At 37.3% G+C, this 24883-nt stretch overlaps 1 protein-coding gene across 6 annotated transcripts in view; it reads right to left on the minus strand.

Moving 5' to 3' along the window:
- EPS8 (EGFR pathway substrate 8, signaling adaptor) overlaps nt 1-24883 on the minus strand; it is a 198121-nt gene that overhangs the window by 86851 nt on the left and 86387 nt on the right. For 2 of the 6 annotated variants that reach the window (XM_068559813.1, XM_068559815.1), the window contains exon 2: nt 21398-21486. The exons of 1 other annotated variant lie outside the window; for it this stretch is intronic. The gene's annotated coding sequence lies outside the window, so the exon portion shown is untranslated. Of the gene's footprint in view, nt 1-9497; nt 9517-13155; nt 13396-21397; nt 21487-24883 lie in introns of those variants that run through there. 3 more of the 6 variants (XM_068559810.1, XM_068559814.1, XM_068559811.1) reach the window with 2 other exon arrangements.

Genomic DNA, 24883 nt, shown 5'->3' on the forward strand with positions numbered 1-24883 from the left:
ATATATGGAATCTAAGGGAAAAAAAAAAAAAGGTCATGAAGAACCTAGTGGCAAGACGGGAATAAAGACACAGACCTACTAGAGAATGGACTTGAGGATATGGGGAGGGGGAAGGGTAAGCTGTGACAAAGTGAGAGATTGGCATGGACATATATACACTAACAAACGTAAAATAGATAGCTAGTGGGAAGCAACCGCATAGCACAGGGAGATCAGCTCTGTGCTTTGTGACCACCTAGAAGGGTGGGATAGGGAGGGTGGGAGGGAGGAAGATGCAAGAGGGAAGAGATATGGGAACATATGTATATGTATAACTGATTCACTTTGTTATAAAGCAGAAACTAACACACCATTGTAAAGCAATTATACTGCAATAAAGATGTTAAAAAAAAAAAAAAACCTTACAGGTACAGTGAGAAGATTTCTAACCCACGGATGAGATATAACATTTTAATATTTAACTACCCTGTTGCCACATGACTACCTTCCTCGGTATTACCTAGAGCAACAGATGTTAAACAATAAACTAAACGTGGCAGGTGATTCACTCTGAATTTTCAGTACAGCTCCTTAAGAGGACCAATGGTTTACAAACTGTACAACATAATTTTAGAAATGGTCACAACCCACAAAGTGAGAAATGTCACCTTTAAGCAACTGTTATGCTGAATGCATCCCACTTTTCCAAAACATAAATACATCTCCCTAAGGTTATTAGAATTAAAAATGCTTAATTGTTAAACAATACAGGACTTTTTTTTTAAGAAATGCAATTCTGTACAAATGAAGGTTAAATCAAGCTTTCTGATGTATTATAATGTACATGCTTACATCACTCCCAAACTGCTTCTCAGATATTTTATAAAAAGATGTTACTTCTCATCTCAACTTCGTCTCTCTCTGCCTGCCATACCACTCAAACATTGATTATTTTGATAAAAAGTCATGGAGGTCCCATATCTTATCAAAGACTATTCATTATTTCAATTTGTTTGATCTGTTTTAGCAAGATATGGTTTCACAGATCCAAATACCAGCATAATGGTTACACAGGGACAGGTATTTCGCTCTAATAGAATACCTTGTGTACTGCTTTAGGTATCAGAGTGTACCAAGTTCAATATACATAACTTTATAAGCCCATGGAAAGTTCATGACTAGGCAGATAAGGTAAAATTCTCAGATCATGCTTAACTGCTTCTTATTCCTATTATTCAATACAGCTCAATATTTTGTTGACAAATATAAAAATACACTCCTTTCAAAATACTGCTTTTCATTTATCTTCAGAAACAGAGGCAGTCCTAATACGCTGTTAGAAAGTGATGCAACCAAGAATAGTCCAAAAACAAAGCCAATTCCAGTAATCATCTACATTTGGCTGAATATAAAAATAACTGATTGTCAGTAGATACTTTTATTAAGAAAACAAATCCCCGGCACCCCATCCAACTCACAGAAGACCTAAGACTAACAAAGATTTCCTTGAAAACTTGCCCATCTTACAAGGAAATTTTAAGGAAAAGAAAGAAAGAAAAGGTGTATTTAGGAAATGAGCATATTACAGACAATGTAAGGACAGCATTGTATAAAGTTCAGGAGAAGCTAGAGTAGGAGTGGGTCTCCAGAACAAAATCTCCCTCAAAGAAGGACTGAATCAAAGAAGGAAAGACAAAGACCTTTAGAAATGTATGTTTATAGTACAATGTGGCAAGTAGACAGGCAGAAGGCAAGGTGGGCACCTCCTGCTGGGAAGGGGAGGGCATTCAGTTCCTAAAAACCTTCCTTCAGGTTTTGATGCATGAGCCAGGTAAGCCAGAAGAGAAAAGGGAAGAGCAAAGACAAGAAACAGCTTCATACAGTTAGGAAACCACCAGCAGTTCAGAGTTACTTAGAATAACTTAAGAAGTAGGAAGTAATGAGGGATGAAGCTGGAGATAGAGTGAGAATGCACATCACAGAAGGCAACATTACATTTATATCAAATTTGGTTAGACCGAAGTTTAGTGCATTGTGTCTGTGCAATTGCCATTCACAGCAGGCTAGGGTTAAATTTCCTTTTTTGTACAACCTTTTCTCTTTATTAGAGTTAATAATTATTTTACCTTCGACCCTTAGTTCTCCTATGTACTTTTATTAATTTCATCCCTTTACTCTCTACCAGAAGTGTCTCCTTTGGGTACATTTAAACACCATCTATTCCATCATTTTTATCTTTCTGCGGGCATCTCTCTCTGATCTCTATATATTCCTGTCACAGTCGGAATCAATGACTCTCTAAGCCTCCTGCACAGCTTTTGTCGTGGTACCCAAATTCAACATCTTCTTGTTCATTACCTTCATCTTTCTCCTATCTTAGATCCTTGTTTCCTGGATCCCGAGTCTCTCCCTTTCCTATTTTTACTTTCTTATCTTGGAAAAGCACATACTTCTGGAGCTTCCTGACAAAGAGTATGATGAGAAAAATAATTTCTGAAGCTTTATATAACTGAAGACATGTTTATAGTACTTTCGTAGATGATCAGTAGTTTGTCTTGGTTTCAAATTCCATAATGGAAATTATTTTTGCCCTGTAATCTTGAAGGCATTGCTCCTGTCTTCAGTGTTTTTCCCGAGATGTCAGGTGCCATTCTGTTTCTCAGTATTTTGTAAGGGCCTATTTTATTTTCTTTCTGCAATTCTGGAGTTTGGGGATCGTCAATTTTCTCCCCTGATGTTTTGATATTTCGTGACTACATCAGTGTAGGAGTTTTTTAAAAATTCAATATTTTAGAAACTCAATAGGCCTTTTCAAATTTGAAAATTATTGTCCTTAAATTCTAGGAAATTTTCTTGACTTATTCCTTTGATAGTTTATTTACAACATTTTTTTTTAATTTTCTTTTTTCTATAAAAGTCTGTTATTCAGAATAGGACCTCTTGGACTGAGTGTCTAATTTTCTTGTCTCTTCTCTTTTGTTTTCCATTTCCTGTTATTTTTGTTCTACTTTTTGAGTGGCTTCCTCAACTTTATCTTCAAAATACTTTTTAATTTTTCCATGTCCCCTATCAATTTTCAATTTCCAGAAGTACATTTTTATGCCCTAAATGTTTCTTTCCTCATAGAACCTGTTCTTATTTCCTAACTGCAATGTATTCTTGGATGTTTCTGAGAATAATGATTGTATTTAAAAATTTTTTTCTCCCGTCATCATCTCTATTTCTGGCAATTTCCTTGTTTTCTCCAGGTTTGTTTTGGTCTCTGGATTTCTTCAAATGTCTGGTGATCATTGGTCGCTCCTCACCTTGAAGATGGAGCACTAAATAGCTGACTGGAAAGTCTGTGTCAAAGGGTGGGTCTTTTCAACAGGTGAGCTTCACTACAGAGCAATCTGGCTGGGCTGTTCCATTGGGAGACCTCCCCAACCATCAGTACCTACAGGTCTTCTGCACAGATAGATCAGATTCTTCAAAGAAGCACCTTCCAATTTCATCCCTGGAGAATACATATCTGACTGCCAAAATCTGGGGAGGAGCAGAAGTACCCTGAGGGTGTCTCACTGCTTAGTAAGTTTTTCCCTGAATCCTCCCACCTGCGTATGTGTCTTGGTATCTCCCACTTGAGAGTTCTCTACTTCACATTCTCCACGGAATAAACTTCATCCTGCTGGACAGTGGGGAGGCATCTGGGATCTAAGCTCTATTTAAACACTCATCCTCCTGTTTCAGCCTCACCCTCATTGCTGAGCCTTTCTGAGGCTCTGAAGTGAACCTCAGTGTCTCTCCCTAGCAGCTTGGGTTTCAGCTTCTCAGGATGTGTAGGTTAGTTACAATCATCCCTGGACTTTCCAGAGTCCCTTGGTCTCACTGACTTTCTGCATTTTTAAAATCCCTTCATTGTCATTTATTTATTTTTTTGGAGAGAGTGGAATATATGTATGCGCTTAATCTGCTTCTTTCTCTAACGCATTTTCATTGTCTAAACCCTGGCAAATATCTGTTAATGAAAAACTCAGGAGAAAAATTCAAGTCACCTGTAATATGAACTTGAGAGGTTAAGTTGGCTGAGAAATCTGAGTACAAGTTTATACTAAAAATAAAAGTACCCTAACAGCCAGAGTGAAAGCACAAAAAATGAAGGAGATTTACTTTACATAACATCAGCTGATATTTTGGTAGTGTACGTTTAACCGCCTGCTATTTTTATAACAACAAATGCTACTTTCAAATTCCAGGAAAGGAACAATATTATAATATGTAAAAGTGGGCAATATCGCTAGCTAACTCAGGCATTATAGTTAATGAAAAATGCTTTAACTGTTTTTCCAGAAATTATATCATAGCTTTAAATGCACAACAGAGTTAGGTTCCTAAAAGAAACCTGAAATTCATCCTTAGGTAAATAACCACTAATTTATTCATTTTAATTAAATGGATTTTAAAATATTTTTTTCCAAAGAGAAGCCCTTTTTAATAAATGCATCTGGGAAACAAATTCTTTGTGAGCTACCCCAAAATAAAAGTCAGAGATATCTGTGCATTAGTTTTAAAATTCAAGTTGCCTATAAAATAGTGTGAAGCTTTCTTTTCTTGAGAGGTTAGATATTTACATAGCCATAAGAATTAAAGGAAGAAAAAAATTAAGTCCGATGGGAAAATTTTTTAAATCAAGGCTATGAAATTTCACATTTAAAAGATAGTAAGTATAAGCTTTGATTGTGGATAGTACTACCTTTGAAAAATGTCTGCCAAATTATAACAATGGGCGTTTTCAAAATTAGCAGTAAAGTTCCTTATAACCAACCCCAAAATTATCCATGAACTGGGGTAAATTTAGACATATTTCTGTTCACTATTGTAAAAATAATAATAATAATGCTCATTCATTAAGCATTTTAATGTGTCAGCCACTGTGCCAATCACTATTTGTACATTATCTTACTTAATTCTCACCACCTTATGAGGTTATAAGAGCTTATTATCCCCATTTTAATGGGGAATCTGGGACTTACAAAAGTTACAAGTAAAGGTAACTTGGTCATGATACCTACGTAGCATGTCTAAGATTTGGCCACTAGTAATGTTTTTAACCATTGTTGTATACTTTCCTTTAACTAATGATAAATCCAGTATTTTGAAGTTGGCTGGGGGTATGTCAACACTGATGAATTAAAAATCAAAATGACCTCTGTAAATGATTACTCAAACAAGATTCATCCAGTGTTAATTGGCACGAGCCAACAGCAGTACTCATTCATTCATTCATTCATTCACTTGTTCACAAGGATTTACTATGTAACCATTCCATAGTTATCAGTGCTCTGGATAAGCCCTGTCAAATAAAACTTCCAGCTTTGCTGAAAAAGTACAATATCATCACTGTTCAATACAGTTGCTGAGCACAAGTGTTGAACACCTGAAGTGTGGCTAGTGCCACTGAGGAACTGAAATTTGCGTTCTTCTAGATTTAAACTAGTTTAATTTAAATGCAAATAGCTACATATAGCCGATGGCTACCATATTAGACAGGATAGCTCTAGACCCTGGGTGCACAATTAACAAAATATACATGGTTCCTATCATCATGCTGCTAACAATCTAGTGGGGGAGCCAGCATGAAATAAGTAAAATAATAAATATAATATTACAACATTTGTCAATTGCTTAGAAGAAAAAGAATAGAAAAGATAGTATTTATGAGGATATAAAGTCAGACTGAGTCAAACCTATCTATGAACTTCTGAAAAGTATGGGACTGAGAGATTCATTCTGAAATGTTATTTCAGGATTCCTCACTTAAAACCTAGGATAATTACTGAAACTTTGAAACAAAGAATTTATGTAGTTTTTTGAAAGTGCTTTCCATTTTTCAAGACTGATGCACAGAAACAGTGCCCTGTTGGCAAATCTATGCAAAAATAATCCTGAACAAGAATGTTGTTTTTTAATCCTATTCCAGATAACAATCTGAATTTAAACGAAATAAAATAAAAGAGAACAGGGAAGAAGAATCACAAAAACTAAAGCAGTAAAATCTATAAAATGCTAACTGAAGGTACTTCAAGTTTAAGAGCCTGGGAAATGAGAGAGAAACAAATGAACTACTATTCCCACTTGGGCAGAAATGGGACTTGTTTGTAGCAACATGTCCACTTTTGGGCCAGTGTCAACTTATAAACCTCCCCCCAAAAATTATTTTCCAGGTATTACATTCCTGGATTTGAGCACCTGCAATTGAAACAGAGCAAACACAACTGGCTATAGTGAATTATTAAGTGAAAAAAGTGTTTGGGTCAGCCAGGGAAGGAAGAATCACTCCAAACCGTCATGTTCCTGGATGATACTGTATGGATTTTTATTTGGGAAGTTAAGATAGATCTGTCTGGGTAAGCAGGCTACTTGAGGTCTGAAGGAAGTGGAAATTTGAAGAGGGAATTATCACAAGGGCTGGTAATGCCACATTTGCGTTTCTTTCTGTCCATTCCCATAGTTTCCAACTCTAAGCAACTGGGAAAATGGCCCATAGGCAGAGGTAGGTAGAACAGACAGGGCGGAGCATGATTGGATTTAATGAAAATGTATTGCTCATTACAAGAACAAGTTTAATATTTCTAAATAGCCCCCAAATTAATTCCAGCTCTTTAGTAAATAAACTAGGTATCATTTAGCTAACATAATCGCTGTCCCCCTTTTTAAGCCAAATGATCTTGTAAAATCAGTGCACTACGAGAACTAAACTACTACTGCTACGATTGCTAATATAATAGTAGTGATAGGAGGAGGAGAAAGATGAGGAGAGGCGGCAGTAGCAGTTAACGTTTAGATTGCACTATGTGCCAGGCACAGCTCTAAGTGCTTTACATCTATTTATTTTCTTTTAATTGTCACATTAAACTCACGAGGTAGGAACCATTACTACGCTCACAGTACACATGAGTTAAGCTAGGTACAGAGTTTAATATCATGCCAATGTCAAAGAGCTAATAAGTAGTTATATGTGGAATCTTAAACAAATGATACACATGAACTTATTTACAAAACAGAAATAGACTCACAGACGTAGAAAAACTTATGGTTACCAAGGGGGGGAACGGGAGGGAGGGATAAATTGGGAATGAGGGATTAACAGATACACACTACTATATATAAAATAGATAAACAACAAAGACCTACTATATAGCACAGGGAACTATGTTCAATATCTTGTAATAACCTATAATAGAAAAGAATCTGAAAAAGAAAAAAGATATATAACTGAATCACTTTGCTGTACACCTGAAACTTCGTAAATCAACTAAACTTCAGTTAAAAAATTTTTTAAAGCTAATTAGTAGATATAGAATAAAATCCAACCATTCTGCCACAGAGAGGAAAATAATGGTTAGAGAGTTGTTTTTCACCCAAATTCACATAGCATCTAAATAGAACTAAAGGGATTTTTTTCTTTTGCTATAAATTTATTACAAATGATAGTGCATACATTTGTATAGAAAAGAACTAACAGTCTAGTCTACCTATAAAGAAGAAAGAAAAGGACTGGATTCTGGATATTTACGAAGTAAAGGAAGGAGATAGTCAGGACTATTAGAAATAGTATCAAGACAAAGGCAAAGACAGTACCAGGATAAAAACAATGCACCCTAGCATTTCAAAATGATCACAAAATTCTAACAGGGCATAACATCACCTTAACTTTTGTTCAGCGAAGTCTATGCCTATTACAGAGTATTTCTCTATGGGTACATATTTCCAATTGTATAACTGCAATCAATAAAACTAGAACTGACTTTTATATCCAACTTTGAGGCAACATATATTTTTACAAACATGGGGACATATGAATTATTATGAAAGATAGATACCAAAAGCTACCCAAAGAAGCCTTATGAAACTGTAGAGATAGTCCATTTTACCTCTATTAAACATAATGATATGTAGTGGGCACTTTTCCTCAAACTTCTGTGGGAAACATCTCTCAGGAACTTCAACAAATCAACTTCAAAACATGTGCTGCTTTTTCTAACGATCTTACTTAGTTTTACCAAATTTGATGGGAAAAGAGTTAACAGTTTTCCTCAAGCTGCTAAGTGTCAGCATAGCTTAAACTCAGCAACCTCTTGATTGACATATATACACTAATATGTATAAAATAGATAACTAATAAGAACTTGCTATATAAAAAATAAAATAAAATTCAAAAAAAATAAAAATTGTAAGAATTTTCCTAGCTTATTAAAACTCCTAATAATAACCTAATCTAAATGGCTATAAATGACTTACCATGTAGCTGTGCCATGACTTTTTAAGAATTGTTTTCATATTTACTTATTAAATAATTATTTTCCACAAGGAAAAAACCAACAACTCAGCAACCTCTTCTAATAGTTTTAATATATTACACTCCAAGGGAGATATGTGATTGCTTCTGGTAACATACATTTTCTTATATTTGGTGTTATCTCTTAAGTAGTTTTTAAACTCCCTAGCTTTGTGCTACGTGAGCAGTAAAAATCTACTATCGAAGAGTGTCAGGATTTTAAATGATCTCTTGGTCTTTTGATGACCTAAACTGGAATCGTTTTAGAAGCTTTTGTAGATATAATTTGAACCAATCTAATACTACTGCCTTCTAAAACTTAAATTTTTTTTTTTTTTTATCATTCTTCTACTTAAATCCAGTCAAGAGATCCCCACCACCCCGCAGGTAGCCAATTCGAATGCATAGCAGAGTACTCTTTGAGGATTTGACCCTTTATACTGTAAGGCTTCTTTTCTCACAAGCTCTGCCTCCCTGCCCCCTCCCCTGCTCCCTCCCAGCACCCACATCCCTCCGCAGGCTCACACTGGCAGCTCTGCACCAGCTATACTGAACTATTTTGCAGACTCTTGCCTTCAAGTTACATCCTCCATCTGGAATAAACTTTCACTCCCAAAACCTCCCTGCCACCTTTACCTGGCCAGCTCCGACTCAAAGTTTAGTCTTGGGAGGCTGTCCATGAGTCCCCTACAGTAGGCTACATGCCTCTCTCATGTGTCCCCATAAAGCTTGAGTCCAACACTGAGATGTACTTATCACCCTGCATTGCAACTTCCTATTTTCTTGTTTGTACACAATATTGTAGACCCCTTGAGGGCAGGGGCTAAATAATTTTCTTGAATACCAAGTGCTAAGCATAGCTCATAACATGTAGTAAGTTCTCACTACATGCGTATTCAATGAATGACAAAATTAGGCTCATAATTATTTTTTTACGCGCTCAAACTAAGATGTTTATTTCAAACCTTCTTACTAAGAAGAATGAAACAATGCTCTAAAAGCAAGAAAAACTTAGTAGGAAATATTTTAACTAGGTGAAGAGTTAAAAGCAGAAAACATTTAGCATCACTAGCTTCTAATAAGAGCTACTCAAGGAAAAGGGCAGGCAGTGTGGATTCTCTCCCAAATCCCTGTAAGCCACCCGCATCCATCCTCTTGCCTCTCCATCCTGCCCTCTATTATTACCAGCCACCTTCCTTACCACCCGCAAATGGAGTCGAAAATAAATCCTCATCTGACTGTATCCTCTCGCCTCTCCAATTCCGTCATGCCTTCTCCAACGGTGGACATCAGTCCTGCCAAAGCCCAACCATTCTTTCTGTGAGTGTGAGGAGATACCACTCCTGGACTTCCAACTGGAACATCCTAGGTGTCAACTTCATTTAGATTTGTCCTGAGATGAGAAAGAACACTGAACACCAAAGTCCATACTATTCCTTGCTTTGCTAATACTATTCCTAACTCTGTGCCCTTGGACATGTCACTTAAACTCATCAGTTCCTAATCAGTACTGATTAAGCTGAAAACTAGGGTATCTCCAAGAGCTCTTTGCAGCTCCTATGTCATTAGCTCCACGACATCAGTGACAAACGCTAGCACATCAACTCAGTGACCTGCTTCCTGTCATACAAATTTACCTACACAGACCATCTGACAGAACACAGCAGAGCCGAAAAGTATCCTGTTTTCTCACTGATGGGGGTGGTCCTTACATAAGTAACTTTGAGGACTGGCTGAACTCTTCATAAACTCCAAGCCCGCCTACGAAGAAAGCATGTGACATGAGGAATGTTGTCCTTTTCTTTTCTTTTTTTTTTACAATTTAGCTGCTAAGAAGCCCTGGGAATAGCACATAGCAGCACACAGTAGCATACAAACTAGTTAGCCAGGAAGAATAAGATGAATTTCCCTGCTCTCCTAAGAATTGAACTATGTCATTCCGGGATGCTAAAAAGGAATTTTTTTTTTAAACAAGTCTTTGCATTTTATGAGATATTAGACTCAGTGTTTACAAGAGTGGTGCTTAGTCTCAACTGCCACTGTTGTCTCCTCAGGGAGGGCTAGTTTTGCCAAGAGCCACGAGGCTGCTCCCCTGCCGTGAAGGCAACAGGATGAAGCTAAGTGCCATGCTCTTGTGATGACTGTGTGTGCCAAGACAGAAAGTCAAAGACTCCAACTCACCAAGGCTCAAATGCTTAAGACTGAAAAAAAAAAAGAAAAATGACCAGCTGTCCATCTACTACTAATATAAGTGGACAAAGGATCAACAGCATGGATCACCTCTACCCACAAATAATCCCTAAACATATTTGATGGCCCTTGAAAACTTTATAGAGGCTCAAATGACAATAATCTACTGTAGAAAATAAAGATGGTCCAACTGCTGCTCCCCGAGAGGACGGGTGAGCAAGCTTGCCCAGGAGCAATTTCCTAGCATCCAAAGACCACTTTCCTATTCCTAAAAAAATAATAGTGATGCTTCTACCAAGAAGGAAAATGCTTTGGGGGTGCTTTTTATCAGAGCCACAGGAAACAATAAAAACTTACTGAGTATATTCCAATGCTTTCATTGTGGTACTGTGGATAGTAAAAAGAACATGCTATGAAGATAGGCACCCCTGAACGTAAATCCTCATTCTACCATCTCTCTGTGACCTTGGACAAGTCCTTATCCTCTCTGAGCCTCTGTTTACTCATCTGTAAAATGAGAATAAGATTGTTATAAGGATGACATACAGAAGCAACAGGTCCCTTGAGATCTGTATCTATATCTGTATCTACATCTATCTATCAGCTCCTTTATTTTTCTGGAGAAAATAGAGACGGAGATCTTTTCTTTAAATACTGGTTCTAAAAAATGAAATCCACTGAAGTAAAATCCAGTTGCAGTCAATCAAATACGACACAAGAGAAAGACATGAGAATCAGCATAAAAAATGCTACCAGTTACATCTGCACACGCACAAAAAGAAAATTCCTTAGCTTACCATTCAAGACCCACAAGAGTTTGCCCGCAGCAATCTCTCCGGGCTTCCGCATTCCCACAGGCTTTCCCACCTATAAACCTCCCCTAGCACCATGCACTCTTCTGAGCATTTCTTGCACTGGCTCACCTATAGGCTTCTGCTCTTAAACTAAGCACCCCACCCACTACTTTATATCAACCATCCAGCAATTGCTCAATTCCTCAATCCCTACTCCTTTCTTAAAGTTTTCCCCGACCAACTCAACATTAGCAACAGCTAGTCATTTGGCAATTATTTATCATGTTTAATATTTTTTAGTGTAGCTAGCAAGAACCTCTGTGATTTATTCCTTGGTAAATCTGACCTTGCTCTGGGGTGTGGCAAACTCGTACAGTCTTTGGCAAAATGATTCCAGTACTAAGCATGTGCTATGGAGAGTTTATATATGTGTACTAAAAGAAAACACATAGAATTTTAGTGACCCAAGTGGACATTATTACCAACATAAATTTCCTCTATGATTGACATAAATGACCACCTGACACAAATGACTCCTGTTTAAAGAAAAATTGATGCAAAATAGAAACAAATTTAGAAGTACAGAATTGAACTAAAATTTTGTTAAAGAATTTATTTAGCAGAATTTCTACAATCACAGTTAGATAAGACCCTCAGTGTTGAGTGGAAATACCAATGAAAGTACCGCTGTTGGTGTGGGCATGTATAAATGATGATTTTTAACATCTGATCTGAAAAGCAGAAGTTTTGGTAAAAGTACACCTATTTATATCAAGGAGGTTCAGAACTGACTCAGAGGAAAAAGTATTATCCTCTGACTCACCAAGACCACTTCCTGAAACACCCAATGTTCTTCTTGGAAGGAAGGATATAAAGTGCCATTTCTTTCAAACACTGATTAGACAAAATTGAAGTCTAACACAAAATGGACAAAAGACATATATTTTCCAAAGCCAAACAGGCTTCAAAGTGGAGACCATTCCATAAACATATATTATCTGGTCATGAAAGGGAAGACTTTAAATACACTCAGAAATGAATAATCCAAAATATATTATAATGAATAAACCACTAACTACGTACACATATCCCTGTTTATACTATAATCTCTCTCTCTCTCTTTTTTTTTTTTTTTTTTTGGCCATGCTGTGCGGCGTGTGGGATCTTAGTTCCCTGACCAGGGATCAAACCCACACCCCTTGCAGTGGAAGCGTGGAGTCTTAACCACTGAACCGTCAGGGATGTCCCTATACCATAATCTCTTAATGATGAAGAAACATTATGATTTTAATTCACAAAATTAACTAATGTCTTTGGCTTAAAAACAATCATTTTTCTTCAGAGTAATTATTTTCTCTTCTCTGAATCACCTGTGTGGCCAGTATTTAATAAAAATTTACAAAAACAATAGGTAACACTTATTAAGTGCTTATATGGGCCAAACCTTGTTATAAATTCTTGGCATGCATTAATTTATTTGAACTCCTCTAAGAGGTAGGTACTATTATTATCTCTATTCTACAGATGAGGAAACTGAGGCACAGAACAATAAAGCACCTTGCCCAGTATCACACAGTGCGTACATGGTAAAGCCCCAAACCCAGGCAGACCAACGTAAGAGCCCAAACTCCCAGTTTCTGTGCTCTGTGTGTGTGTGTGATACCCCTGCCCATTAGAATGCTTGCCAAAACTTAAAAACACTTAATCACAACACACACACACACATATAATTACACACTTATACATCTGTATAAACATTTCACATTTACACAATCCACGCCAAAATCTATGTATGCCCTTCTATGTTACCATTACATCAATAGGATTTGGGTACCAATAATACCAAGTCTTCAGTCTAGAAGAACAATTACTTACGTAAGTTTTGAAACATTCCACTGGTCCAGATACATTTATGTCAGTCTCACTTGTTTTTTAGTTCTAAGGCATTGGAAACATCTCACAGAACTGCAAAAACACCAAAATGATACTGCCCTGGACACAGTCCTTGGGGGAGAAAAATACACATAACATTTCCTTCTTCAAAATAACAAGCAATTAAACTGAATCTTGCTGTTTGCTTCCTTCTGAGTAATCTAGACTGGAAAGAGTTCAAATATCTGACTCTCGCAGTATTTTGCTTCCAGTAGAAAGATCATCCTTTAATATGCCACGTCAGCTAATAAGTGTTTCCTCATATCTATAACTGACTCATAGAAACTAGCTTAAATATTAAATGACTGCCTATTTCTAGTTCTAAACATTTGAAAAAGAAATTCCTACTTAGCTAAGGAGGCAGAATAAGCACTTTGAAAAGAGTCATACCACCCGGACTTTCAGATTATAAAGGGGAAATGTAAGAAGGGGAAATTTATCCCAGAAGGGTGAGGCCCTTAAAGCAGCAGCCTCAGGAAATATATTTCCAGTGTTACTACCACTCTGGAGGTGCTGAAGATTCAGGGGTGCTTTTGGAAGCCTGCATGCCTAGTGTGATTTGAGGGGCAAGAGAGAGTCCTCCTGCTTCCTTACATGATACCATTTACCCAAGGGATACAGTGAATGAAATTCCTACCACTGGAAATTTATTCTTTTGAATTAAGCATTTTCATCCCTAGGAACCATGTTTAAACTACCAACACTTGTGGGAGTAATAATATATTATGTCATTAACACTTAAGTATAACTTATCAGATACTTTCTCCTAAGAGAGGAGAAATCTAGGGTAATGTGAGAACATTACCGATGAAGTCAGTATGCCCAGAAATGTAAGAAATCTGCCCAGAAATGGAGCAGTAGAAAACTACTGAAGAAAAAATGTGCCTGCTTGATACTTTTACATATGAAAAGATATATTCAGTTATTAATAATTGCTGAAATTATGAAAGGAATTCCAGCTTACAGATGGAATGATTACTTATTAGAGGCAGACATTCTATACAGTGAGCAAAACCACATAAGAAATTCACTCAGTATTTTCTGTCTACACCTTCCAGGGGTTGTGCTTCACATGAAGGCATATGTAAGAAACGCCATGGTTTCTCTTCTTCAGGAGCACTTAGTTGAGCGAGACATACGCAAAGAGATAATTACAATGCAACTTAGTAAATGCTACTGTCTTGTTATAAACAGTGTACAATACTGTGAAACCATCAACCTAGGGCAGCTGCCAGTAGGTTTCATCTGGGAGGAGACAGTAGAACCAGGTGTTGAAAGACACAGGAGTGTGTCAATCAGCACATCTACGGGTAGGAGAGGACATTCCAGGCATATGCAAAGCACGGTACGTGGAAGGGCATGGTTTTTAGGGAACAGTGAGATATTCAGTGTGGCTGCAACACAGGGTATATGAAAGATGATGTGGCAGAGAAGAGCTTGACACGAGGTTGTGAGGGGCCTGGCAGATCATGTAAAGGAATTTGGACTCAGTCTTTATGGAAGCAGCAAACCAGTGGAGGCAGTAACAGTCATATTACTAATTTTAATAAAATCACTATGGGGGCATTCTGGAGGGTAGACTAGATTAAGAAGCAAGGTTGACTAATTTTGAGATAATTTTATCTGTTTCTTTCATTCCTATGGGAATCTCCCCAATTGTATTCTGCTCTACATATATATATATATATATATATATATATATATATATATATATATATATATATATATATATATATATTTTTTTTTTTTTTTTTGGAAAAATTAAGACTCACCTACGTCATTCTCATAATGTCTTCAGACTTTTGAATTCCCCAAGGAGAAGCAGGAAGATAGTGTAACTCAGCGGTCCCCAACCTTTCTGGCACCAGGGACTGGTTTCGTGGAAGACAATTAATTCTTCCACGGACGGGGCGGTGGGGGAGGGATGGTTCAGGCGGTAACGCGAGCGATGGGGAGCGATGGGGAGCGGCAGATGAAGCTCCGCTAACTCTCCCGCTGCTCACCTCCTGCTATGCGACCCGGTTCCTAACAGGGGGGTTGGGGACCCCACTTTAACTAATTTAAAATGTGCCTACCAATAACCTATAAGGACACAGCTCACATTTTCTAGAGTTATTAGTTACATAAGAAGCCCAAGGGAGCTATATTCATCCTACTTTAGAAAAGTTCATTTTAAAAATTCAGAGACTGGGAGTTCCCTGGTGACTTAGTGGTTAGGATTCCAGGCTTTCACTACTGTGGGCCCAGGTTCAATCCCTGGTTGGGGGAACTGACATCCCACAAGCCATGCAGCGTGGCAAAAAAAAAAAAAAAAAAATCCAGAGACTTAAGAGAATTGAAGATTGGTTTTTACCTTTCATTTAAAACATTCGTTTAACGGTGTGGCCATTGTGGAAAACGATATGGCAGTTCCTCAGAAAATTAAACACAGAATTACCATATGTTCCAGCAATTCCACCTTTGGGTGTAGACCCAGAACTGAAAGGAGGAACTCAAACAGATACTTGTACACTCACAGTCAAAGCAGCATTATTCACAACAGCCAAAGGGTGGAAGCAAGCTAAGTGTACATCGACGGATGAATGGATAAGTAAAATGTGGTCTATATATACAGTGGAATATTATTCAGCCTTTAAAAGGAAGGAAATTCTAATACATGCTACAACACAGATGAAGCTTGAGGCCGTTAAGCCAAGTAAAATAAGCCAGTCACCAAAGGTCAAATACTGTATGATTCTACTTCTATGACGTACCTAGAGTAGTGACATTCATAGAGATAGAAAGGAGAATGGCGGTTGCCAGGGGCTGGCGGGGTACAGGGGGTGATGAGTAGTTACCCTCTAATGAGTATGGAACCGTCTGTGAAGATATAAAAGTTCTGAAGATGGATGGTAGTGACAGTTGCACAACAGTGTGAAGGTACTTGATGCCCATGAATTTACAACACAGATGATTTGAATAGTAAATTGTATGTTAAATATATTTTACCATGATAAAAAAAGTAAATGAGGAAGGAATAAACCGCTGAATGTCTGTGAGGCCATTAGGTATGGCTGCCTGGCCTGTAATGCTAGACCTTACTGCAGCTGCCTCTGTAATGGAGAATGCACCAGGGCATCAGGGATTTCTGTGGCAAACACACACGCACACAGGCACACGCGCACACGCACACACGCACACGCACGCACACACATGCACACGAATTAAAACCATCCTTACAATGCTTTGTGTGTACGTGTGTGATCATATAAATATATACATACACATGTGTATATATACATATTTTGATTTGAGGTAAATTAGATTATCATATATTCTACTTTAATAAAGATCAAGAGACACAATCCTTAATTTACAAAAGCGATAAATTGAACCCTGCTTTGGGGGGGAAAAAAAAAGAGAACTGGTCCAGTTTCACCAACTATTGATTTCTTGTCCAGCTCTAAACTTACCTGGCAGCCCCTCTTACAAACACCATTTCTCAGTGACCCTTAATTTTCTCATTACTCAAATGAAGTAGGACTCTATGTCCCACCCCCTACACACAGTATATTAATGGGATAAACTAAGGCAATGTATATATAAAATTATTTTAACATAGAAAATGATTTGGAATAGATACGCTCTTTTACAAAAGGATCATTTGACTTATGAAATGGCTCAAAGAATTTTTTTAAAATTCCTCTGCATTTTTCACTTTTTAAGTAAGCATTCATATAATCTAACATGCATACAAACTTTGAGGAGAACATCCCCTGAACAAAATAAAATACATCAGTATTCCTAGGGGGTAAATATATATATATTATTTATATTCTATGTAAATAATATATATATAATATATACATATTCAATAAGATGGCTTCAAAGGTCAAACTTTTAAAGTGATAAGATTTAGAGTTTGCTTTTATAACTAATTAGTCCATTATTAAGTTCCATACCAAATATCAAAAGGAATTACAAAATGATATTAACAAAAGTTGACTCATTTAAAATGGGTAAGAAACATGTCTGTAACTTTAAGAAAGTTATCATTAACTTGATGTCTTATGGCAAATCAACTGTTAACTGCAGGAGTTAGTCCCTGGAAATAAGCCAAGTGACATTGACAATATCTAACTCAGTCATTTTAATACTTAAGAAACATTCTGCTTAAAATAAACAACCAAGAGTTTTCCACAAGTCAGTACCACCAATCCCCCTCCCAACATACCTTTGAAAAACATTCTTCAGGGGGCACAAGGGGTGTCTTTTTTCCTCACTGATCAAAACAAAACTCACAACTCTTAGCAAGTATTTACCTTATCTGCTAGCCAATATTTCTCTTTTTGTAAGGAAATAGACTTTTGACATCCAGTATGAAATTCCTCAAACCTCACATTAAACCCCAAAAATCCGATACTGTCAACTGAAGTTCACTAACGTTTAAGCTTAAACAAAGCACAGACAAGTTTATTATTAAATTCTTGTATAATCAGCTGTACAGGTATTGTTTTCACCACTTACGGCTCTTTTTTTGTTAACTCAAAAACTAACATTTCAGAATAACCCTGAAATATTTTCTTTCCTTCTGTCTCCAATTCCCATTCTCTTTCCCACCTAAAGTGACCTTCTCTTTCCTTAATTGTTGTAAACCCCTATTTCACCTCCATCTTATGGTAAATATCTTGTAAAACAGTCCTTCTAGGTCTATTACAACTTTATTTCACCCACTTGGGAAATATGCAACGCTCTCTCCTCTTTCTACTTTATAAATTCCTCAAGGCATCCAACCTGTAAGTGAAATTATCCCAATTTAGAAGTTCAGATTTGATTTTGAAGCATCAAACTCCACAAATAGGAAGCATTTCAGTATTTAACTTCTTAAATCAAACCTCTAAGCCCGATCATCATGTGTTACTTGGTCACCCGGTGATCCACCCAGAGACCCTGGGATCATGTGTTCTAGTACAGAGCACCCTCCCCCCTCAGCTGGTTATTTTCAGAAAAGCAGCTGTATTCATTCTATCTTAGATTCAGTCCTGGCATTGTAATAGTGCCAATTCACTTTCCCTCCTCAGGATCAGATGCGGCTGAAGCGGTCTACATTCCTTTTTCCTGCCTTTTCTGTGCAGACTTTCTCCAGGTCGAGCTCCATTCAGATCCTTTGACAGCGGTTAAGAAGGTTTGGGAAAGCTGGGTTGCCAGTGGCCTAGAGTAACCTGGGATTACCAACAATCTGAGTTTAATGTAATTACGTGAGCTTCAGAGAGGGTGGGAGCAGGCTTCACCCAGGCAATCCCTGTGCTCACAATTACATCATGAATTTCCCAGCGAAATGTCTATTCAGTCTTTGTTCATTCAGTAAACCTTGGTGAGGGCTTACTGTGTGCCAGCAGGTACGTCTGAGGCTGGATAGACAATGATGAACCAACAGATATAACTCCTCTTCTCAGAGTCATTAGGAGATACAATGGCCTTCTGTGATCATCCTTTGAATAAGCCAAGCTCTTTCCATCCTCAAGGCCTAGCACACTCTGTCTGGAATAATTATCCTCTTTGTCTTTGGCTGCCTAAATCCTGTATCTCAGCTTAAATGACCTCCTGGGGAACTATTCCTCTGACCCCTCCAATCTGTATTAGATCCCTCATTGCATGTTTTCATTGCACCCTGAAATTTTCTTCATAAAACTTTACAATTAGACATATGAGCCAATATTTGTTTAATAGTCTGTTTTTCAAAGATAAACTGCTACCTGGTATACTCTCTATTGACGCAGAATACACTTTCCTATTTTGTACTTTATACTGAGAATATTTTAAGTCTCATCTTTCTTTTAGGTGAATATTATTTTAAGTTTTTAATATGAGGCTTGAATTTTCTGTTATTTAAATTTTCTCTATAGCTCTATACAATATATCCAAAAACCTTCCTTCAAATGCAATTTTTATAATAAAATTACACAATTCTCCAACCAATTCTATTTTTTATGTGTACAACTTGTGTTTTTTTAATATTTTAGATACTGGCTAAAATGACTACAAGTGTCTATATCTGATATCTAGATGTTTTCAAGCCAGAATTTTGAATAGACCATACTCAATTTTTACAAATAAAGTTTCTCTACCATATTCTTATCTGGAGAAACCCAGACAAATATGAATCCCACTACTTAATAAATGTGGAGGCTTACTTAGCTTCTATGAGCCTGGTTTCCTCATTTGTAAAGTAGTTATAAAATCTTTCAAGGGTATGAGAAATAAAGTATACAAAGTCCCAAGCAAAATATCATACTAAATAAATACCAATTCCTTCCTACCTGTGGGGAAAAAAAGAAAAGGTACACATTTGAAAATGTAGCCCTCTATGGAAATATAATACCAGTTTCCATTACCTAATCTGATTTCCTAAAAGGAAACAAGTCTAACTTTTTCTGCTTTATGGACTATACTTCAGGGCAGGGGTTGACAAACTTTCTGTAAAGAGCCCGGTTGTAAATATCTGGGGTTTGTGGGCCACATATGGTCTCGGTCAATGTTCTTTTTGTTTTTATTTTTAATAATCTACTAAAAATGTAAAAACCATTCTTGGCTTGTAGAAAAACAGACTGGGCACAGTTTGCTAGCCCCCTGCTTTAAATTCGCAGATGCTAATCAATCCTTCCTTATCCTATTACCTGTATAATATTAGGCTCTTAACACTTGACTGAAAAATTGCTCTCTCTACTATCTATCAAACAAACAAACACTAACTCAGTTAACAAACACTTCAGTTTAACAAACACTAATTAAACACTTGTTTATATGCAAGGTGCTATAGGTAGCTGACTGCCTAAAGAAAAAGAGACGCATCACATGTTGTAAAAGAAGTGCCAATAAAGCCTTTTGAAGCTTTCCTCTATCGTCACCTCTCTTCTTCCTCTTTTTTTTTTCTTTTTGAGGCTACTACTAATCTGGATTTATAGCATAACCAATTTATGCTTGTGACCTCGGGTTTCTCTTCCTATAATCCTGAGTTGAAATTGGTGCTAGCTTGAGCTCCTTGATGAGAATCTGATTAGGCTTCTTATACCATAGAGTTAGAGGACCCCTACTGCCCATCCTCCATCAGGCTCTGTCCTTCCAATTCTGATATATTGTTATAAATTCACTTGTTTCCCCCCGACTTCCAGAACAATCATTTCTTCTTCTCTTCCCTAGTTCAGCTCACCTGATCTCTAATTGTCCAATTTTTCTCCCTTTGCACGTATAATCCCAATGGAAGAAACTCTGAATTTGGCGTCAGAACTAGTTGTTATTGTTCTGCCTCTGACAAACTGTGCATTTCTTAGCCTGAGTACCTTTGTTTCTTCATCTATCACAGGTGTCAAAAGACGGCCTGTGATGCCAATCAGACACAGGTGAGGGCAAAGGAAATAACACATGTGGAAGTTAGTTATTTATAATCTACAAAGTACTCTAAGAGACCAGAGATCTCTGGTTCAGAAGTCAGATGTGATTCAAGATCTGGCTCTGCCATTTATGTTTATGGATTATCGACCTTGGGCAAGTTAACTAACCCCTGTAAGCCTCACTTTCTTCATCTGTAAAATAAAGACAGTAATAACATCTACTTTAGAGGGTTCTGTGAGGATTATGTGGCCTAATCCATGCCAAGCATTTATCATAGAGCCAGGCACATAGTAAAGGCTCACAAAATGTTAAACATTATTATTATTTAAGGGTAAGCCACTGGTCCCTGGTCTTTTAGGTTCAGTCTCTACGTGCTTCTAAGCATATCTATTTATTCCACAGGTAATTTTATGCCCTTTTTCCACGACACTGGTTAAACAAGTTCTCTGGCATTTTTCTCTGTTGCACTGTGTTCCTCTTACAGGGATTTTTTTTAGTGTCTCTCACCATTCAAAGGGCAGGGAGAGGGAGGGTAAAAATGAAGGAAAGAAAGACAGAGAGAGAACTGTCAGTTCACACGCTGTATGTTATCAATTAGTACAGTCAATTCTGTTATAATGCGGCATAATATGTTCCTGAAAAGTCATGATGCTTTGCAAAATCACGTCATGAAAAGCCCAGGACTTAGGGGAAAAAACAGCTGTCGGTAACACATATAAAAAAGAAAAGAGCCTAGTAAAGACCCTAGCACAGTTTTTCATATGTTAAATGGTTAAAAAAATAAATAAAAACTATAATAAATATAGCATCTTACCTTGCAAAAGACCTGAAGTTTGCTTGTGGAATTGCGTGTCCAAGGGTTGCAGCTTGTGAGTTATTGTACAGTGGTAGAAAAAGGGTTATCTGAAATTGGAGGGAAAGCTATGAAAATGAGATATGGGTGGTTGTGATTCATGATATGCAGTGAAGTCAGGGAGCTGGAAGGCGTCTGACGTGCGCGCACGTGCATTTTGTCTATTCCTATGTGGCTCAGTTCAGCTAGGTGCAATGGCCTGTGTTCACCAACTAGGTGAAAATAAAATAAAATCACACATAACAAATGTGAAATTTACATTCTACTCAAATTGTTCCCTAATATTAATAATGTAGGAATAAATTCTCATTTTCAAAACAAGCATGATAGCAGAACTGACTGTATTTATCCCCGAACTGTGAACTCCTGAAAAACATTCTCTGACTCAGAACCATAGTCACTATTTCCAAAGTCTGTGTTACCCATCAATTTCCTATCAGCCCAAAGGCTTTACCTAGAAAAAGTTGCTCTTTCCTTGTCAGTATTAAGATACTACACATAATCTAAATCATTTTTAAACTGCATCTTTGATTGTTTCTTCAGCTTTCCCTGCTGGGGAGATGATGTCCTATCCCCAAACATCCATTCCAACAGAGGAATAAAATGCTTGGTAGTCAATTACTCACTGCCATGCCATGATATTTATTCAGTTGCCAAATATTTACAATGAGTATCTACTAAATACATGGAAACATAGGAGATACAAGATGAAACCACATCCAGCCCATCATAGAAAGAGACAGAGACTCGGCTCAGCGATCATTCAAAGTTAGGCTATGCTACGTAGGAGATGTAAAATATTACAACACATGTAAAAATAACGGTAACACAAGACAGAACATGAAGCACCTTAAGAAAATATAGCAAGTAAAAACAGATTACTTTCAATGTTAGAAGAGGGGATCAGGAGAAATTTAATGGGCCTGATTAGTAGACCTTAAGGACGAGGTAAATTTTGCATATGAGGGAGAGACTTTCTTATTGCGGCATGAGTGAAGGAAAAAGCAGGACATGGAGGTGTAAAGCATAAAGATCAATAAGTGTAGGCCAGGGACTTCCCTGGCAATCCAGTGGTTAAGAATCTGTGCTTCCACTGCACGGGGCACAGATCCCTGGTCAGGGAACTAAGATCCCGCATGCTGCATGGTGTGGCCAAAATAAAAAATAAAAATTGAAAAAAAAAAAAAAAAAAAGAAGTATAGGCCATAAATTAAGATACATGACTACAAGTGATAAGTTACGTACTGGACTTTGAATTTGATATGATGGGAAATGGGAAAGCCACAGACATTTTTTAACCAGAAGAGTGCAACAACAGCTATGAATGGGCAATGGGGAGCCCAAAGGGCTTTCAGAGATCCTGAATACGTTAAGAGACTTCATTCAGAGTCTTCGGACACCATGCCAGAGCAACAGGAGGGCTTCCTCAACTACAATCCCAGGCTTTGTGTCCAAGATTGATATTCATGGCTCTACTTAATGGATACTAACTGTGTCATTTGGTCTGGCAAGTTGTATAAAAAAGTGGGGGAAAAAAAAGAAAAATTACCTACAAAATGAAGAAAAAGTATTTTTTAGAAACAGTGAAGGAAGACAAAGAATGCAATGCAACCTACAGTAATAATAATATTGTCAGTTATTTAAATCTGACCATTAGGATCATATAAATAGTGAAGTTAAATAATATGGTTCTGAGTTACATCTAAACATCTGACACAATGTATTTTTAAGATTCAAGAAACTGTATACCAATGTTCCTAAAAGCAAGGCATTCTTGGACAAATGTTCATGTGAGATCTACAGCAAGCTTAAGAAACATACACGCATTTCAACTGAGATTTTACATTACCAAGTACACAGAGACAATATTTTATAAGTTTCTTTAAAATTTTAGAAAATACATTGAGAATTAAAACTACCACAAGTTTCAGCTAGTCAAAGTCCCAAACCTAGTTAGTATATTGTATACAGAAGATTCTCTATACAAAGCCCATAAATTTTAACTAAAATAAGAAGTATAATTTTTCATATAGCTGAAAGTATCATTTTAAGTATTCACAGGTCAAATTAAACAGTTAAAAACATACACAAACCTCAACTCTAAAATAAAAAAGAAGTTTTAAAGAAAGCTTAATGGTTTAATTAAATTAGAACTATCCTATAGGGTAAATGATCAAAAGAATGTATGATAACCTACCTCATTATATCACCTGCACAAAAACTTTTATGCAATTCAACTAAGCTATTATTTAAAAATCTAAAATATAATGAGCTGACTTGGAGTCCCTTAAACCTCCAAGGCAGTTCCCTTAAGTAAACTTCATACCTACCTTGATGAATTAATGACACATGATTTCACTGAAAAATAAACCAAAAAGGAGACCTGTTTACACAATTTATTTCAGAATTATTTACATAGAAAATGGGTCTAAACATCTTATCCTCTCCAGAGTCATTTCCTCTTATATGCAATTTACTTAAACTAAAGAAACTGTTTCCAAGTTTAGCTTCTGAAAACCAAAAACCTCCTTTAAAACACTCTAGGGGTGGGTGCCAGAGCTTCGGATGCAGAAAATGCTTTTAAAGTGAGACTTAGTCTCAGAACAGCTCCGGGAGGTAAAGCATATGCCTGGGATACAAATGAAGAATATCTCTTCAAAGCGATGGTGGCTTTCTCCATGAGAAGAGTTCCCAACAGAGAAGCAACTGATTTGAGCCCTGTGGATGAAAGGCTCTTGGTGCTCCAGCCAGGCATCAGGGCTGTGCCTCTGAAGTGGGAGAGCCAACTTCAGGACACTGGTCCACAAGAGACCTTCCAGCTCCACGTAATACCAAACGGCGAAAATCTCCCAGAGACCTCCATCTCAACACCATGACCCAGCTTCACCCAATGACCAGCAAGCTACAGTGCTGGACACCCTATGCCAAACAACTAGCAAGACAGGAACACAGCCCCATCCATTAGCAGAGAGGCTGCCTAAAATCATACTAAGGCCACAGACACCCCAAAACACACCACCAGACGTGGACCTGCACACCAGAAAGACAAGATCCAGCTTCATCCACCAGAACACAGGCACTAGTCCCCTCCACCAGGAAGCCTACACAACCCACTGAACCAACCTTAGCCACTGGGGACAGACACCAAAAACAACGGGAACTACGAACCTGCAGCCTGTGAAAAGGAGACCCCAAACACAGTAAGATAAGCAAAGTGAGAAGACAGAAAAACATACAGCAGATGAAGGAGCAAGGTAAAAACACACCAGACCTAACAAATGAAGAGGAAATAGGCAGTCTACCTAAAGAATTCAGAATAATGATAGTAAAGATGATCAAAAGTCTTGGAAATAGACAAAATGCAAGACACATTTAACAAGGACCTAGAAGAACTAAAGAGGAACCAAGCAACGATGAACAACACAATAAATGAAATTAAAAATACTC

Source organism: Eschrichtius robustus, chromosome 13 (assembly GCF_028021215.1).
Source record: "Eschrichtius robustus isolate mEscRob2 chromosome 13, mEscRob2.pri, whole genome shotgun sequence".
Taxonomy (NCBI): Eukaryota; Metazoa; Chordata; class Mammalia; order Artiodactyla; family Eschrichtiidae; genus Eschrichtius; species Eschrichtius robustus.